This window comes from Prosopis cineraria, unplaced genomic scaffold (assembly GCF_029017545.1).
Source record: "Prosopis cineraria cultivar Desert tree isolate PC_DT_omini unplaced genomic scaffold, ASM2901754v1 PC1, whole genome shotgun sequence".
Lineage (NCBI taxonomy): Eukaryota > Viridiplantae > Streptophyta > Magnoliopsida > Fabales > Fabaceae > Prosopis > Prosopis cineraria.
This window is the reverse complement of record NW_026555332.1, coordinates 42472604-42485596: the sequence shown is the minus strand read 5'-3', so window position 1 is coordinate 42485596 and position 12993 is coordinate 42472604. Positions and strand designations below refer to the sequence as shown.

Sequence of the window (12993 nt, the reverse complement as noted above, 5' to 3'; positions counted from 1 at the left end):
GAGAGGGGAAAATGAAAGACGCTTTGGGGTTCTGTTCCTGGTGCGCACTTTTGTTGAATGATATTGAAGTGAAGCGGTGATGCGTATATTTGGGTTCGATAACTATATTTGATATAGATATTTACTTAAATTATTAAAATTTAAATAAATAATTATAAATTTATATTTTATTTAAAATTAATAAATAAATAAATTTATTTAAATAATTTATTTATATTTTAATAATTTAGATAGTACTGGTATTTAAATTTAAATGTCTATATTAAATACTGAATTTAAATTTGTGGAGGGAGAGGCATGGCAGTACAGTAGCCAATAGTTAAGTGTCATGTCAGCCAGTAATATCAAAATGGGCCCACCCACAGGTCACTGATGCCACAACGTCTACTTGACTTTTGCACCCTCCTCTGCCGCTTGCGCGTTCCAAATTTTATCATGTCTCACGCTTTTCCTGTTCTCCCTCCATGTCATCGACCAACCCACGTATCCTCTCCTCGACACCATTCCAAACCAAAAGTAACATTAGTGTATTCGAATCAAGCCGATAACTTGCGCCAAATTTAACGAATTAACCCAGACTCAATTTAAAAAAAATTAGAATTGGATTTAATTATATATATATATTTTTAAAAAAATATAATACTTTAAGCTTAATTCAAATACGCCGGGTTCAAATAAGCTCAATCACCAAAATTTCAGCTTTATATATATATATATAGTTAGTAATTTTGATAAAGCCTGACATGCCAACTGAACTTAATTGTAAAAAGTTTGGTTCAAATTTGATTACATGAATTTTTTTAAGAAGATATAATATTTTAATCTCGACTTAAATAAATTTGACATGAATTGAGATTGATCTGAATAATCCAGCTCTATATTTGAGTTATTATAGATCTAAAATGTACAGACCTTGTAAGTGTAAAATTCAATAAATCCTTAAACAAGGGGGAAAATGAAGGAAAAGCACCCCCTACGGTGTTCACTCAACAGAGTAGTCTCCTTCAAAAAATAATCCATGATATTTAGCAACAAACTATCGATGAACTGTGAAAGGAAAAAAATTCTATATTTTCATTACATATTTTTTAAAAAAATTATAATTATAATAATTGTAGGTAGCATGACTTCTTTTTTTAATTCCATATAATACATGAGACCGTGTAATTGTATCTAAAGTTTATTATAGTAATTCTATAAAAAGGTAACCTATTGCTCTGAATGTCCAATAAAATAAAAATGTAGTTAATTGAAAAATAAGGAAAAAGAACAACTAAGGAACTCATAAAGAAAGTAATACTAAATTAAGATCTCATCACAACTTAGATTCCCAAATTTAGTATTTATTTTTTATACTTTAGCTCTGAATTTAGCTTTAAAAAAAGTCTAATTTGGTATTGATTTTTGATCATGAGGTTCTTAATTATTATTTTCCTGTAAAACAATTCCGTAATTAAAATGTTTAAAATTTGTTGTCATCATGGAATTTGGACATTTTTCATCACCTGTCGTTGCCTAGCCCTCCATGAAGAATGAAGAGGGAGGAATTTGAAGGGATAAGTACAATATCGTCCCCTCAGCTTCCATGATTTGAACGTGTAAGATGATTCATAAAATATCAAAGCTCATGAAGAAGTGTAGTTGTCGGAAGCTTGCGTGGAAGGAGGCAAATACAGGGAGCGGCACTTGCGGGCATGCGTGCGGTCGTCATCTCCGAATTAATGGAAGCATCAATACGCACACCAGACCGCAACTAAGCAAAGCTGTCTCTGGAATCATATATATGATGATGATGATGATTATGCATAGAAAGTGGCTCTACCTGCTCGCTCCTTCTTCATCTTCTTCAATTCCTTCCCCTTGTCCTTCATCTTCACGCCCGTAAAAGGACCCCCACGCCCACAACCGGACAAAACAAGGGACAACCACCAAAACCCAACTAAATATTGCTTAACTCATGAACAAGGCCTTCCACGTCCCACAACTTCATTGAGTTTTGAAATCTTCTTGATTTATAATGCTATTAACATGAGTCAATCTGCAACGGGATGGGTTGGTATAACTTATATCTTGTGCTGGTTGTAATTCTATCAACTCTCTGTGAGTTGACAAAAACAATTTTTTAATTTTAAAAATTATAAATTCACCTCTCTTTCTCTTTTTTTTTTGGCAAAAGAAAAATCATATATTTCTCTTAAAAACTAAATATTCAAATAACAATAAAAGTTCTTTTAATCAAGCCATGCTTATATAAATATGAATTAATAGAAATACTCCATATATCTCCTTTTCTCTTTACCTTATTTTAACATTTTTACTACAAGATTGATGCTCTGATTTAAAATACTAATTTTCTTAAAAAAAATATTATGATGATTTAAACTGTGACTATTAAATTACTATTTAATATATTCAATTCATACAAACTAAACATTTTGATCTCTGTGTCTACTATTTTTCCCTTTTATGTTCAAATTAAAATGATAGTATAATATTATATATTTAGCACCTCATAAATATGTTTATTTTTTAAAAATAAAAATGATAAATAAACTTTCTTTATTTGCTAACTTGGTCAGCACTATCTTGCGAACAAGATAATCTAAATAAGTTATCATGTAAAGAAAGCATAGTATAACATAATGTTTTATTCATTTTTGTCTCGATCATATTTAGATTACATTTTATCACCACTTAAATATACAAGCCATGTGCATTTATTATTTTTTATCATAATTTAAACTTGAATTAAATAAATGTATAAGTGTGAAATACTTAGATTGCAATTCCATATATGGTTGATCTAAATGTTTTACTTAAGCTCAATATCATTTATTTATTTTATGCCTATTTTTTTTAAAATATAATCACGCAAACACGCCAACTCTTAGGCTAGCTTGCTGCTGGTTTAAATTATGATGTGTGGGCCAAAATCACCCCACATCTAATTGAACTTATATTTTTCCAACCTAACGCATCCCTTTTTTGCTGGTTGGCAGGAGTGTGGTCTCAACTCATATTACTGACTTTATTAACTTGTATGTTTGCGATGTTATTCCTTAGGGATAAAAAACACACTGTATATATCCTCGATAGCAAAGAGAATATTACAAGTCACAACCACTCGCTAAAGCATATGATCGTGTTGTTGATTGTGTAAAAAGATGCAACACTTTGCAAGTGAGTAGAGATGGCGCGCGTGTGAGTGTTTTTTTCCGTGCGATATATTTGTGGGTGCTCCAAATAGTTTATTGAAGAATCAAATAAGTAGCTAGTCCTTTCTTTTTATTCTTCCCGCTCTGTACCCAACTATGTATACGGTGCACTTCGTGAGCTATATTTGGTGGATCGAAAAGCTTGTCTGCTTCTACAGCCTAATAAACCAAATGATACCAAAAAGGAACTTCCGTCCGTGTTTCGAAATTCATTTGATGACGAGAGGTTAAGACGAGAGTTAGATAATAAGAGAAGCACTATAGCAACTTTTTATGATTCAAGTTAAGTTTAGTAATTAATGATTTATTGCATGAATTAATCAGTAGAAATTAAGATTCATGCAAAGTTTTTATAAATCAAAGAACATACTGCACTCGGGAGCAAATATTATGCGATTATAACTTTTTCTTCTTTATCATAGTATTCTTTAGCTGGGCTGTCCTCCTTACTAGTCTGTTAAAATTAATGGCTTTAAGAGATATGCGTGACTTAGTTTATTAACAAAAAGAGAGAGATATGCGTGACTTTAGTTAATGTAAATGTATATTGTTTTGATATGACTATTCACTGGGTTATATTTGAGTACTGTTAGGTTCAATTGAGGGCAGCTTTTTTCAAAAATATTTTTTGCCTTTACTTGGACTAAGAACCCAAAATTTCATGCTTAAGGGGTCATAAGCTTTTTTACTAAAACCTGCATTTGTTGTAAGGGTGAGCAAAACCGAGTCAAAACTAAAAATTGAACTGAATCGAATCGAATTTTATCTATTTGATTCGGTCTATTTAATTTTTCAGTTTGATTCAATTTTTTTATTTTAAATATTTTGATTGATCGGTTCGATTCGGTTAGTAAAATTTAAAATCGAATAGACCAAACCGACCAAATTACATATAATTCATTAATTTATAAATTATATTTAAGTTATAAATTATTTTATTTTATTTTTATTTTTTTATTTTAATAAAGAATAAAAAATAATAACATCATTTGAAATTCTATTTCAGTCAGTCACTCTTAACCCTATTTTTTATAAATTATTTATTTGATTATCCATGCCTTATAATATTTGGGCTTTATATCATATGGATTTAATTAAAATAGGCTCATATTGAAAAAAATGAATAGAAAAAAAGGCCCAATTTTATAGTATTGTTTGTTTTAATATTTAAAAAAGGGTCCAATTTCAATAGCCCGATATAAAATTAAAAACTGAATTAACCGACCGAACCAAATTATCAAATTTTGATTCGGTCTTTATTCGGTTCGATTCGGTTTTCATTTTCAGTGTTATTCAGTCGATCGGTTCTACATATTTTGAGACCGAATCAAATCGAACTGACCGATGCTTATCCCTAATTTGTTGGTAGTTAATGTAAATGTTTGTGATAAATAGTTCTAGGCCTGTATTTTGTACATATATGAATAATAACTTCTTATAAATTCTATATATTATATATAGGTGAATTGATATGCGGATACAAATAAATTTTATTTTTGGGTGAAAATTAGTGTTTTAAGTGGAAATGTTTGATAAAATAATTGTTTCACCCACTTTCAATGAACTATAGAGCTCAATTGACAATTTAACAGGAGTAATATAGGCACGACGGGTTCAGAATGTTTGTGGGGTTATTTGGCGGCCATGATAATTTGCTGGGTAAACACGGGCGTGCAGTTTGATATTATGGCCCATACATTCAAGATCAGGGTTGCTTATAGGGCTTTTGTCATTTTTGTCGGTTGGGTTCAGAACCTTTTTACGTGGAGTCCAAGACAAGTCTCGGCCTGTAAAACTGAAACTATAAATTTGCTGCAGTGCGTAATGAGGGAAACGTCTATGGCTGGAAGTGTGATGGGCGCTCATCTGCAGAAAAAACTCTAGATCCTCATCTACAATTTTGCCTATGTGGGATCCCATGTAGAGTCAAAAATAAGGGTTAAACTTAGAGGATTAGGCTTGAAAATCTTATTTAAATAAAGGTTTGAGTTTTAAAAAGAATTTTTTTTTAATGTAATCAGGTTTAAGGGTTTGATCCTAATAAACTCTGTAAAAAAGGACTCAAGTTTGAGCAACCCTTCAAACCCTGTTATATTATTATTATTATTATTATTTTTGTAAAACATGTGTTTAAAATCAATGACTTGCTTATTTGATCCTACATGCATTATATTATTATTAATTTTAATTTATTCTAAAAATAATTTAATATAATTTAATAAATATTAGTGTGTAGTATAGAATTTTTGATTTTTTTTATAATTATTATATTTGTGTATTTATAAAAAATGAACTATTTTTTAACTAAGATTTAAATTTTATTACTAAACTTTTAAATGTGTGTTATTTAATTTTTAAAAAATTATGAGGATTTTATTTTTTTTAATTTTAGAATATTTTAATTAATTTATAATGTTTACTTTTTTTTATTTTTAAAAAAAGACTTGCAAGCCCAACCCTGAATCTTTCACATAAAGATCGGGCTTAAAAAATGAAACTAAAAATGAGAAATTGAACTTTAGAATTCATGCTCTTAAGAATCAAGCTTACTTATATTTTCAGCTCTAATTCCATGGTGGTTCTCTGTGTTCTAACTTTTGCTTCTTTCTTTGCTGGCCAAAGATTAGAACGTGAGAATTTCTGTTTGCCTCTTTTCATGCTTTGAGATTATAATTTTGTTTCAAATGAACACGTAAGCTCAGTCACGTTCTTCTTACCAAGTTGGACTAAGGCAGCACAAACTCTGAATGCAGTAGCATTAGGCACGCATCATAGCCAAGATTTATTACATTCTCTTGCATTTTCTCAGCAATTTGTATTACGCATGCACTTATCCTCCGTCTTTTTTCAATTTTTTTCTTTGATCAATGAACATTAATCATCTCTCTAAGAACTGAAGAAAAGATTTTGAGTGGAAATGATTTTATCTTATTCATCTTGTGAATGCTTTATATAATACAAGGAAGTATCATTCCATATGTTACATAACCAACTAAAGTTGACATGTGTATTTGCCATGGTTATAATTGAATAACTTATCTAACTGAATATTTATCCTAACATGTCCTCACAAACTGAGGGTTGTATAGGAACAACACTTAATTTGTCTCAAAATTGATGAGATAATTTTTGTACCCAAAGGTTTCGTAAAAACATCAATAACTTGGTCACATGTAGGGATATGAGCAATAAAAATCTCTATGCATTGAGCCTTCTCTCTTACAAAGTAAATGTCAACATGCTTGGTCTCAGCCTGAAAAATAAAGTTAGTTATGAGATGAATGGCACTTTAGTTGTCACAAAGAACTCGTGGAGGATGAATAGCGGAGACCCCCAACTCACGAAGAAGAGATTGAACACAAGCAAGTTTAGCAACAACATGTGCCAGACTACAACATTTTGCTTTGACTAGTGGGCAAAGATACAAGCTCCCAAGTACCATTACAAATCAAAGCATCATACTCATCATTCATGGCTTGTTTTTAAGGACGAGCCATGAGAATAGCTCAAACTGTTTGAGATTCACAAAAAGTAATAAGAGCCTTGAATTTAAAAATATCTACCTTAATTTTAGAAACGGTGGTAAGTTATTCACGTTGCTTTTTTAAAAAAGTAACGTTGATAATTTCACATATTCAATATTTATTTATAAAATTATCACTGCCTTTATTTTTTATGTCACTTTTATAAAAAGTAATGTAAATTGAGAAATGTAAAATGTATAATTTGTAGTAGTACACATGCAAATCAAAGATAGGAATTAAAATGTGAAGCAATGGAGGACCAAACCATGTACTCGTGCTAATCAAGCTTTTGCTTAAATCTATAATTAGTGTCTTACTCGTGGGTTATAATCCATTAAGGCTCTCTTAATCTCTAACTGTCCGGCTATCTGATGTTAAACAAATTGGAGGTTTTAAGGGTTTTTTCACACCAGCACCAAGACACTCAATTTGTACTAGTGGAAAATGCATAGCTAGAAGTTCCCCTTCATTGGAGAAGACAAAAGGCACCAAAAAAATTGATTATACATCAATTGGCAGCAAGTGATATGTACTCAAAACTTTAGAACGTACTAATTATGAGAGAATATCGGTTGGATTTGGGGACTATTGCTTGCTTTGGTAGGATGTTAATTGAAATTTATAGTCTGAAGCGGTTACTTTATGATAAAAAAAAAAACAATTTGTTTTTGTTCAGCTTGATTTATCGAAATGGTAGAGATCATTACTAAGCCACGAATAGAATTAACGGGGGAAAAAACTTTAAAAGCCAATTTGGATTGTTTTAAAAGATTTAGATAGTATATTGGGCTGCTTTTGATGAAACAGAAATATCATTAAATGGCCTAATCACAAACAAAATTAATGCGAATGATTTTCTGTAATTTAGAATCTTTAGGTTGATCATTTTCCCTTTTTTTGTGACTGCTCAATTTTTTTTAATGGATTTAGATAGTATATTGGGCTGCTCTTGATCTTATCGGATCCCGAAAAAGGAAAAAGACCCGAGTAGTCTCCTAATTGGTCCTACCGATAGAAATAATGCTGAAAAAAGATGGAGGTAAAAAAATGGATAAAGAGGGAACTTACTCGTGGCCTAAGATAGTAAGAGCACGAGGATAATGTTCGTGTCCAGGAGTTGTGGGGAAACAAGTTCGCCTAAAAATTTCTAAAACTTGTTGACTTCTTCGGCCTTCATCACCCTTCTTCTCCCCTGATGCCAAGTGGGCAACTACAAAGCAAAAACTTGTTCCTTCAATCAACATGCTAACTGCGACGGAACCTCTGTTTCCCAAATAGCCCATTATGCCACATGCTACTGAACAAACTCTCACATTTGAGATGCAGCACTTGTTGAGCAACTCCTGTCTCATCCACACACTAATGAATACTCCAACCATCTTCTTGCTTGCAAGCAGCGAGTACCTATTGTCTTCTTTCGGTTTGACATTTTGAGTCTTCCATTCTGCCGTCCCCTGTGTTCCTGCATGGCTGCTATAACTCCTCTTTCCAGATATGCTGTTCTCTTCATGGACATAGCTTTCACTTGGTGATGAATTTAGCATTCGTGTTAACCATGGACATCCATACTTGTCGTTCAAAGTTCTTCCTTTAAGCAGGTTCCAACTTGTTGGGTCTTCTGCTCCTATCACGGCCAATGTGTTCAGCGGTACAATCTCTTGAAATCTGAAATAAAATCATTTTAGTGCAACTTTCTTTCTTTCTTAGTTATAAAATATAAAGAATTTTATTCGTTTGACGTGACTCGGGCTCGAATATTACCCTAGAACATATATATCTGCAGCATTCTTGAGATTCAACCACTCATCCAATCTACGGCAAAGCTTACTACTGGAGATCTTCCAGCAACGTTCCAAGCACCTACAAAGATTCCAAAACGGGCAAAAACGTGCGTTACCATACATTGGCCGTGAGCTAAATTCTCTTTACTCATCCTGATTTATTTTCTAAAAAGAAAATCATCTGAAATTATACCTTAGCTCTTTCGTTAAAATACATGGGTCAAATTCCAAGGAGCGATGGGAAAGATCGTGGCTGGTGTCATCACTTTCATCCTCAACTTTATCTGTAACAGAACTCCATTCGAAATTACTTTAGGAACAACGATAATAAATCCGATTTGTCCCTTTGTTTCTATTTTCTTGAATTAAATATAGAGGAAACCTTTTTTTCACCCAGACTCTGTGATGATTTGTCTTTGTGATTCCTAGTAAAAAAAACTTGGGAAACGTCCGAGATCTCGGCTTCTGGTTCTACTTGCCCATTACTCTGGTCATGTGGTCCAGTCCGTTCAGACCACACCAATGATGAGAGGCAAGGTAAGCACGCAACTTCTGCATCCAGTTGAGAGCTCTAGTTTGTTTTTAGTTTTTTTTTTTTTTTTGAGAGCGGCTTCTAGCTTTCTACCTTTTTTGCCCTCAATAGCATACCAATGTGGGATATTTTGCTGAAATGGGTTATTGGGTTAATCGCGTACTCCAATTAGAAAACATAGACTGTCCTAGCCAATGCTTTGATAAAATCAAGCCTTCAACGTTAGACACGATAGAGACATGAGGTGTCAAGTATTAAAAAAAAAAAAACATAAAAGTGCGTTAGAACTTGGAAGGCAACTAAGTGGGACCGTGGAAGGAAGCTTCTTTCACCAAACATTAAGCCTTGAGGCCAAGGGTGTATTAAGAAGGCTTAATCTAGAGGCAAAAGGAAACGATGGGCCTATGACTAATAAGTTTGTATCCACTGTTGAACTTTTATTATTTTTAAAGGAGTTAATCACAACTGATGGACAAAAATGTCAATGTGAGAATTGCACTTAGTTTGAATGGAGATAGTGTTGTTTAACTATCGTTGGATGCTTATTCTATTTTTGGTTTCATTAAGCATCGTACCATACCATATTTGCAATATGTTTTTTTTTCCCAGAAAATTACAGATAAGGACCTCTGAATATTACAAATAACTAATTAGGATGAAATTATGAAATTAAATTTTAGGACTAGGGTGTTACTTGTAGCTTTAAAAATAATATTTTGAATTAAAAAGTCCTTGCATGAAATGTCAACTTATAATTTGTTAGTGCTAAAATCATTTAACTGGGTTGAAAATTTAGTTTAAAGAGATTATGAAATCACTTTATTTGAGTTGAAAATGTTTTTATTCTTGTACTTATAATTGGCAAACTTAAAACTGTTAGTGCTAAAATAATTTTAATTGGGTTACGAATTTAGTTGAAGGGGTTATGAAATTGTTTTATTTAATTGAAAATTTTTTTTCTCTCAAACTCACAAAATTGGTTACCAAACTTACAATTGATTAATTTAAAATCTGTTAATGTTGAAATCTGGTTTGAAATTCAGGTAAAAGGGGTTATGAAATCATTTAATTTAAATTGGAAAATATTTTATTCCCAAACTTGTAAATTTGGTCACCAAATAAGGTATTTTAGTTAAAGTACTATTTTTAAAACTACAAAAAACTTTAAAACTACAAAAAAAATATGATCCTAAAATTCAGTTTCAAATTTTCATGGTCTTAATTGATTATTTGTGATATCTGAAAGCCATTATTTGTAATTTTTTCTCTCTTTTTTACGTCACATTCGTTGCTAAACTTTGACTTTTATTCCCAGCGCCCCCTATCCTATCCCAGTATCCCTGGTCAAATATTTGCCTTATTGCCTATACTACTATTGTTTCATGATCACAATAATTTTTTTAAAAATATATAAATAATAATTTAATCTTTTAAAATGTTATAATTTTTGTAAAATTTTAAAACTTTTTTATATTTTTTATAAATTTATATAAATTACCAAACTATTCTTGTCAAAAATAAGTAATTTAAAAGTTTTGTTTAAATATTCACAATTTTTTTTCTTATATTCATAATTATGCAACAGTAAATAAAAAATTTAATATGCAAAGGTATGATTTACTGTTATATTATTGCAAATATAAAAAAATTGTAAATATTTAAATAAAATTTGTGAATTATTTATTTTTAATAAGGGCAATTTAATAATTTATATAAAAAAAAATATAAATATTTACATGTGAAGCTGTGTTGATATTACATTATTGCAAATATAAAAAAAAAGTTATGAATATTTAAATAAAATTTGTGAATCACTTATTTTTAATAAAGATAATTTAATAATTTATATAAATTTATTAATGATAAAAAAGTTTTTAAAAATTTCAGGAGAATTATGACATTTTGAGAGATCAAATTATTATTTATATATTTAAAAAAGATTTTATTATCATTTTTTTTTGTATCATTTGTCTGTGTTAAGGTCAAATATTTTTTTTTTTTACATTTAAGTGTTAATATCATAGTCATATGTTAAAAATTGAAAAAAAAAAATGGTCAGAATAGAATTCATCAACAAACTGGCAACTGGCCCTCACATGCAATACCGCCCTATCCTTTTCGATCCGTGGCATCTCTCGTTCCCAAACCTTGTTTTCCACTAAGGCGCCTTTGGCTACCCGTTGATAATCATTCATTCGATTTTTTGTTTTTTCGCCACATATTCGATTTTACTTATCCTAGTTTTGCTTCTTTTTTTTTTGGTTTAAATATTTAGCCAGAAAAATGCTTATATTAAATATTGTATCTGAATATTTGTTTCCATATTTTTGCAGAATATTGTTGAATATAATGTCTTTATATACTAAATTAATTATACGAATAATCAAAATATTCATATTTTTAATTTGTAACATGCACTCATTTAAATTTAGAGATGAAGATAAAAATGGGTCTAAATTGAAATGAGTCATTTTATGTTTATATAATTATAATAGTTTCATTTCCTTTTTATTATATTTTATTTCATTCTGCCTATCAAAATCAAACCAACTCTATCACCGTTCCGCCTCGTACATGAAGTATGTGTATGTATTATAGAGATTTCTATGTTAAAATTAAACTGATAATATGAGGATCAGAGGATTCTAAATCCAGCTGATCGGGTAATTGAATAATGGTAATAGTTGTGTTATTTGTTTGGTCATTTTACTTGGATAAATTTAACATGAATTTCTCCCATTCAGTGGAAAAAAAATTGCTGATTTGGAATTTTTCAACAAACAAATGGGTTGCCTAGAAAAGAAGACATGGATTCAGTCCGAAGCACCAAAAAAAAAAAAAACAAACAGAGAGATGTGGATTGCGTCTCTTAACTTGGGTCCAACACGAAAGGCACCATTAAAATCTGGAGATCGACCTTTAAAAAAAAAAAATTAATTGGAGATCAACTAGATTGTGGGGTTTTATGTTTCTAATTAATTTGAGGTAAGTTACCAATAAGTTTTGGTCTAGTGAAAAAAATTAATTTCTCACAATATCATAAATTAATGTTCGAATTTTTGTTAAGAGAGTGCTCATATTTAGTGGTCGCAGTGCCTCAAATATAATTATTTTCAATAAAATAATAAGTGTGGTTAACCCAAAGCAAATTGAGGTAGGTTATATTGGTTCATGATTATGACTCATAAATAGCAGTACAACTTTCTATAAATTTATTTTTTGGTACAAACTTTCCATTAATTTTATATCTTATATAAATACAGGTATATAGACATGTAGATACAACATCTATGCATAATATTTCTACCTTATCATTTCTATATCTTGTTCGATCTTAAAAAGTATTTCAAAGTTCACAACTGTGCTGCTATTATTTTAATTTTTTTTTCCCATGAGGAATGACTTTAAGTTTGATGTAACGAATGATGAGCAGGAAAAAGAAATCTTATATGATTTTGTGAAGAAAAAGTTTCTTTTTCTTTTTTTACACTCAACGTCAAAATAGAATTTGTAATGACCCATACGATTCAAAGGTCATAAGAATATTGTCACTTACATACTACTAAAAATTTGATACAATGCATGGAAAACATGTTGACTCTGTAATATGCACACTTATATTCTTTGTTGTTTCAAATAAGAGGGATAATATTTTTATTATTATCTATATTTGATTTGATTAAAAAAATGTGTTGGTTGTTAAAGGAAATTAAAGTGCACTTTTCTTTGTTCGTTGGCTAATAAAAGAGCTTGAAATCCCTTTGTTTTAAATACAAGTCTTTTACTCACTTTATTAAAAAATATAAAACATTTTAACTGACTTTCACTCCTTAATAAAGTAATTATTTATTTTTAAACTAACCCTATATTTTATATATATCCTTATTAAATAATATTTAGATATACAAACTAAGAAATACAAATTATATATTAACATATTG

General features: G+C 30.2%; 1 pseudogene; it reads right to left on the bottom strand.

Moving 5' to 3' along the window:
* Nucleotides 1-7803: 7803 nt before the first annotated feature.
* On the bottom strand, nucleotides 7804-8639 carry LOC129301812 (type IV inositol polyphosphate 5-phosphatase 7-like; annotated as a pseudogene).
* Nucleotides 8640-12993: the final 4354 nt, after the last annotated feature.